Below are 7,734 nucleotides of genomic sequence, written 5' to 3'. Positions count from 1 at the left end.
ATGAATGAGTCTGACTCTTTGCAGTGCACTAAGCCATATGCTGGGCACAATAAAGGAGGCAGAAGACTGAAATGACACAGTTTCTGTCCTTGCAGAGTGTACAATCTAGTAGCAGACAAAATAAATGCACATGTAACTACAATAAATTGCTAAGCACAGCAGAGGCATGGAAATGAGCAGAAGTCAGTGGGAGATGATAGAACAGCACTTCTCCCCCTTGCAAGCAAAGTGCCTCCAGTGGTATAGGAGAGAGAATGCAGAAGAAGCCTGATGGCCCATGTAAGAGTGAAATTCCTTTCAAAGCATCTATTTCTTTTCTTGTTTATTTTAATGGAGCATCAAATCAGTATTTTAATTTGCTTTACAACCATGGAAATTTATGCTCCACGGAGATGCCACGTTGATCCTGTGGCTTCTTATATAAGCAGATATGATGTCTTGTAACCCTGAGAATCAGGGTGACTTAGTCTGGTGCTTAGGTGTACGGAAGTGTGCAACCTAGCACCTAGAACCTTTCTTGTGTCAGTGTCTTCATTCATCACCCACCTCCTGCTTGTATAATTCCATTAGAAGCTGTGATTCACGGTCGGGAAGGAAGCAAGGGATAGAGTGGCCTACGCTTTCTTTTCCATACACCAATTACAACCTGCTGACATTCCAACACAAACTGGCAGAGAGAGAAAAGGATTGGGGAAAAATTAAGTCTCTATAGGAGGTTCATGGTGATCATAACCTTACAGGGACCTCAGCATTGTCAAGTATGCCTGTAATGGCCTGGCTTTCCCATTTGAAGTCCAATATTTTGTTATATACAAGATTATCCAAGATTCAGAAATCTTCGCAATAATAATTATTTAAGAAAGATTTATCTAAACGTCTTTATTTTCAGGCTATTTTAAAGTTTCTTAGTATTTGGATTCTACAACACTAACAACACTAATAAGGCTTATTTTTTTTTCTGTTCTAAGCAACATAAACAAGGAGATATTAGTCTTTAACCACTCTGGAAATAAATAAAGCTAAACTGAAGCATTCTCTATTCCCCTTCATTTTCCTTCCCACTTTTGAACTAGTTGGAGTTTTGTCTAAAAGTATTCTAATCACTTTTGTTGGTGCAACAAGGAAAACATTACAATTTGTATAATTTCTGGGCAGAACTAACATGTTGTACTTCAAGGCTTTTTTATGTTTAACTTTATGAATGTAACTTTTTTGTTTAAAGTAATATTGATGTCACAAATATTTTCAAATTCAGTAGATACTAAAAATTATTATAATTTTTTTTTTGAAATGGAGTTTTGCTATAGTGCTCAGGCTGGAGTGCAGTGGCTACTAAAAGGCATGATCCCACTATTGGCCAGCAAAAGAGTTTTGACCTGCTTGTGAGTCTGACTTCTTGGAGGCTGTCATGTGAAAGCTGTGCCGGTGACTGGCTTCCCTGACTCTGCCCTGCTCCAGTCTGAGCCTCACTGACTCCCAGTGTTCAGCGTTCTAGCTGTGGAAATGAGTTGATAATTCGCATAGGCTGGCTCACCCTTTCTTGGGCAAACAGGTGGTTCCCCTGCTCGGGAGGTCACCATATTGGTGCCAAACTTAGCGTGGACACCCATTTGGCATAGTGCACTATAGCCCAGAACACCTGGACTCAAGTGATCTTCCTGGCTCAACCTCCCAAGTGCTGGGATTACAGGTGTGTGTCATCACACTCAGCTAGATTTTTTTTTTAATTTAATAATGTTACTGGACAGCGTTAGCACATTTTAACAAGAATTTATTTGTACCCAACACCATGCTTAGCACTTAATGGGCATTCAATAAACATTAATTCAATGGATGAATGAAATACTACAAAAAGCAGATAATTACAGAATCCCTTTTAAAAACATGAATGAAAGCACTGCTGTGATTATGTTATAGGTAAATTCATGATATTTTCTATCATTTGTGTATTTTGGTGAATTAATATTATAAGATCAATTCATAAAATCTTTAACGAAATGGTTCTCTAGAAATAATTCAGTTTTTTTGTCATTCTGTAATTTTGGCCAACTGTTACTAGAAAACATTTTCATTTGTGTCTGTCTGTATGGTACAGCTTTTTAGGTTTTCTGAAGTCCAGCACAGAATTGAATAATGTTGAGAGTGTTTCTTTTGGCTGAGACATAGAATTGTCTACTTTTTACTAGAATGGCAGGTTAGAACTCCTGAGTTTTAATTGATTGGTTATTAAATTATTGCATATTCTTAGTAGAATATGCAATATTAGTAAGAGGCCAGAACTCAAGAAAATGTCACTGGAATTGTTCAAGATAAATCTTATCCTGATATTTCAGGAGGGAGGGGAAAGAGGTCTTGTTTTATCCCACACTTAATATTGTTTATAGGTAAGAATTAGCTGAAATGTGTCTTGCTTATGGCTGTTTCTTTTTTGTTGATTAAATATCTATAAGCCATCCATTAATTATTAATCATCCATGGGGTACATCACTGAATGTTCGCTTTTGAGTTCAGCTCCCTACACATGTGTTCATGTACCATCACTGTGCCCAGTTGATCATAGTGTTAATAAAGGAAGAAAACAATCAGAGTTGGGTGGCCTCATAAAGGCTAGGTAACAATTCCAATGAAACTAGAGAAAAACATGTACTTAGGGAGCTATGCTCCCATGGCCTGCCTTCATTTTTTTCACTACCGGGAAGGAAAACTATCTTCTAAACCTAGCCAGTCCAAGCTTGCTTTAAAATATAAAATTTATTTCACAGGGTTCCTAAAAAATATGGAGCCACCATGATGAGTTCTTTTATTTTCTGTTACTAAAAAATTGTTAGCACTTGTAAATGAAGTTACTAATGTACAAATTATTAGCGTATTTTAAAAGACTGTCTCAATACCTAGAAGTTTAACATGTAAAACGAAACAAGAGCACTTTAGGGAAACTGCACATCGCTCCCTGACTTCCTGTGATTCTGGGAAGTTGAATGAACAACCGTTTTCCTGAATTTAGTAGATTCAGGTTTAGATTGGATATGTCATGTGTGTGAAAGCAGATGTGGTTAATAGGGTAGTGGATAGAACAGAATTCTTCCCAGAAAGAGCTTCCATTATGTCATATTCAAAAGAACTTTTCTTCCCATTATACCATGTTTGCGTTGACACAAAATTCCACTTTTTTTCCTTCTTACCCTCTTCCAGAAACACGAATAATTTTTATGTGAAGGAAATGTTTACCAAAATCCTAAGGTAAACCTTATATAGCTTCCTCTATGTCATTTTGTGGCTCCAAATGGCAAAGTTAAGAAGAGAAGTTTCTGCAATTGTGACTTATCTACAGACAAACAATGCCTTATTATTATTATTATTCTTGAGGCATCTGTGAGGGAAAATTCAATGAGGAAAGGGGATTCAAAGGGAGATTTTTAAAAATCCTTGGGAAATTCCACACATGGTCAAGGGGCTCATACCCATGACTCCTGAGGCATGTCAGCCAAAGACATTGCACAGGATTTTATAATGAGTCACCTCTCGGGAATCTGAGATCTGAATGGAGCCTGGAGAAGGAAGTTGAGTGTCCTTGGTTACAGTTACCACTTGCTTGCTGAGCCAGAGGACTTCTGGAAGAGTTTCTCTCTTCAGGAGATCTTTTTATGTACTCACCATATGTGAGGATTTTAGGATCCAATTCAGACCCTATTACACAGAGGTCATCATCCAGAAGGGAGACACAAGAAATTACTTATGATACAGCACATTGGACTAAAGCAGTGATTCTTAAGTTCTGGTTCCTGGACAAGCATCATCAGCATCACCTGTGGGCTAGTTGGAAAAAACAATTTTGGGGGCCTCATTTTCCCTTCTGAAACAGACATGGTGGGAGTGGAGTCCAGTGAGCTGTGTTTCAGCAACCCTTCCAGGGGATTCTGACACACTGTAAAGTCTGAGAACCCACTGGGCTAGAAGGAAGCCTCCTGGCATGAGGAGAGAGTTGTTCTGGAGGCCTTAAATAACATGGGAGTAGGTTGAGGACAAGGTTGAGAAGGTGATGGTGCCTAGACCTTTTAAAGGATTAATAAGTTTCTTGAGAAAGAAAAAAGCCTGCAGAGGGAAGAAGAATGGAAAAGCTAAAGCTGAGGGTGACAGGGAGGAAGATAGACCCAGAGAGGAGTCTGGAGAGGCCAGATGGGGCCAAGTGGGGAGAGAATTTTATCAGGGCCGGGAGTATAAACTGTATTATGAAGACCACGGCACTGGGGTAAACGCTGAAGGCTAAAGTCTGGGAAAGACACACTCAGATTTGTAGAAAAGCTATAAAAATTTCAGATTTTAGAAAGCTCACTTGGCAGAAGTGAGTGAAAAGTGGAGGGGAGGAAGCTCAAAGTTAAAGCAGTTAGGAGATTTCTATGATCTCGGGCCAGGGAAAGCAGGACTCACCTAGCATAGGGGGCTAGGAAGGAGAAGGGTCCCAAACAGGAGAACAGTTGAAAAAAGGGAGTTGGTAGAACTTCATGTTATAATACATCACAGGAGCCAAAAATCATGAGGTAGAATACTGACTGGCAGCAAATGCCAACGAGATTGGAAAGTGAGATAGGCAGAGAACCTAAAATTGTATGCCCCATATAATGTCAATTTAAAAATGTATGTACGTGAATACACATGTAATACTGAAAGATGTACATTAAAATCTTTATCTCTGGGTAGTGAGATTACAGCCAATTTTTATTTCCTTCTTTATATTTTATTTTCCAAATTTGCTACACTAAAAGAGAACCATATTATAATAAGGAACTGCAAGTGTTAAAGAGGGAGGGAGGGAGGAAGGAAAGAAGGAAGGGAGGGAAGGAGGAAGGAAGGAAGGAAAAAAGGAAGGAAGGAAGGAAAAAAGGAAGGAAGGAAGGAAAAAAGGAAGGAAGGAAGGAGGAAGGAAGGAAAGAAGGAAGGAAGGATGGGTTATATTTGAGAGCTGAATGGGATAATGTATGGGAAGTCAGAATGGTTCCATAAATAGACGGAAATTACAATTCCTGCAGGAGCCTTTTAAACTTAACCTGTCTTAAAAATTTCCTACAAATCCAGCCTGACAGGCTGTGACAGGGAGCTGAGGTATTTAGCGGGTAGCAGGAGGGGCACCGGACATGCGAGGAGCCTGAATTGGGGCAGTCGGTAGGGAGGGACTACCCACTGGTCCAGCCACTCCTTTCACAAGAAGGGGATGTGTATGCAAGGAAGAAGGTCTTGTGAGTCTGACTTCTTGGAGGCTGTCGGGCGAAAGCTGTGCTGTGCCGATGACTGGCTTCCCTGACCCTGCCCTGCTCCAGTCTGGGCCTCACTGACTCTGAGCGTTCAGTGTTCTAGCTGTGAAAATGAGTTGATAATTTGAGTAGGTTGGAACACAGTTGTGCTAAAGATGTACTCTTTGGTTACCTTGGTAGTTACTTTTTTTTTTTCTGGTCCCATTTCCCTGCCATGGGAAATAATACACAGCTCTAAAAAACAATACACAAAAATAATGTAAGAAATCTATGAGGTAATAGGGTATGTTTGATCTGGTGGGGAGGGAAGTAGCTTCACTAGGTGATTATAGGAAGGTTTAGGATCATGTTATTCATGAAGAGGAAACAAGCAGCAAGAATTCCAGGAAATCATCATAATAAAACAAAGAGTTCCAGGAAATCATCATAATAAAATAATGGCTACTGTCATTTATCACTATACTAAGCATTTTACAAATATTGTTATTAATGCTCACAACTCATTTCCATTTTTTTTCATTAAAGTCAGCAGTTACACATGAGAGAAACTGGGGCCTCAGACACTAAGTGATTGTAAGTGTCAGAGCCTCAATTTGAACAAAGACTTTCATTCGGTACTAAGAGTTCTGGAGGCAGATGGTGATGACGGTTGCACAACAATGTGAATACTTAATATTACTGAACTATACATTAAAAAATGAATGAGATTATAAATTTTATGTTGCACATATTTCACTACAATTAAAAAAGAAAGTCTATACCTTGTATACTACATTGCTACATATTCCAAAGATATTTTGATGTTACTATTTTGATAGACCCCACATTAAGGAAATGCCTGCTTTCCCTTAAAGGGAAATAAAACAGGGTCCTAATACCCTCCCTAAAGTGGCTCAAGGAACCTCGGCATAGGTTTCCTTTCTGTCTCCTTTTTTCCCCTCTCCACCTTTTAAAAAATTGTTCTCCTTCTGTCCCTTCTCACATCCTTCTTTCACCTTTCCTCACCCTGAACAGATAGATAGACTGCCTTCCTTCCCAACACACACACACACACACACACACAGACACACACACACACACACAGAGTCCACAGCCACAAGTGTCTCTGACCAGCCAGTGTTGCTGAGGCTGCACCTCAGTCTTCATGGTGTTCACAAACTAAGGGGATTCTGATCAAGTCCTCTTGATCCTAACACTGTAAACGGAAGAAGAAACAGGTTTATTTTAACCTGGGAGGCCTAATTTCTTTCTTTCTTTTTTTTTTGTCTTTTTCTTTTCTTTGAGATGGAGTCTTACTCTGATATCCAGGCTAGAGTGCAGTGGTGCAATCTTGGCTCAATGCAGCCTTTGGCTCCTGGGTTCAAGTGATTCTCCTGCCTCAGCCTCCTGAGTAGCTGGGATTCCAGGTGCCTGCCACCACGCTCAGATAATTGTTGTGTTTTTAGTACAGACTGGATTTTGCCAAGCTGGCCAAGCTGGTCTCGAACTCATGACCTCAGGTGATCCACCCATCTCGCCCTCCCAAAGTGCTGGGATTATAGGTGTGAGCTACTGGGCCCTGCTAGGAGGCCTAATTTCAGAGACGTGGAAGTTCCAACGAAGATGAAACTGGGAGGAGGTGGATGCAGAAAATGACAAGCTCCAGTGTTTAAATCCAACAACAGCACACACACACACATACAGAGAGGAAATGAGCAAGTGAACTGGTACCATTCTACAGAAATGAGAAAAGCTGAGGAATAGAGGACAACGTGCTTGCCTAAGATTCTGGCTGCATTTCCTGAAACTCTCCCAGCCCTACTTTTCAGCAGTTCTTCTGTGGATGGGAGTGTGACAGTGCTGCCTTCTGACCACAAGGTGGGGCTTATACTGGGATATACTGACAGAAGGATTTCTTGTTTGAGCCTTATCCTTTTAGAAATCGTTCTATATTGCCAACTAGATACGATTAAGGGCTTACTACACTTTACCTTACCAAGCTCCAAGATTCCAAAATCATCCAAGTTGGAATTTGTGCAGAGCTTAAGACCTGTACTTGAACACTTACTTACCACAGAAAAGAGAAAAATGTGTCATTTTTCCTGAATTTATTTTTCCCTCACTGTGGTATATTTAATAAGGTAGGTGGTGGCTTGCTGTGTTGTAAGTTTCTACTACAGAGCCCTTGTGAAGGTCAAGGTGGGCCTGAGTCATCGCCTTTCTTTTCTTATTCTTCTTTTTAAATAATATCAATATTTTAAAGAGAAAGAAGAGAAGAAATGTCATAACAAAATTATAAAACTTTTACAAATACGTTAACTGCCTATATTTGATAAATTAACATGTTTAGATTGCACAAATATATTGCAATGTACTTGTGGTATTAAAAGTATAAGCACTTCGTAGTACATTCAGATTCTATGTTCAGGACAGGATAAGATTTTAAAGTTAAGTATTATGTGTCTTCTGTTTCAGTCTTATCAAAATATCTCTGGCTGGCAGCTTG

This window comes from Symphalangus syndactylus, chromosome 10, assembly GCF_028878055.3.
Source record: "Symphalangus syndactylus isolate Jambi chromosome 10, NHGRI_mSymSyn1-v2.1_pri, whole genome shotgun sequence".
NCBI classification, from domain to species: domain Eukaryota; kingdom Metazoa; phylum Chordata; class Mammalia; order Primates; family Hylobatidae; genus Symphalangus; species Symphalangus syndactylus.
This window is presented reverse-complemented; position numbering follows the sequence as displayed.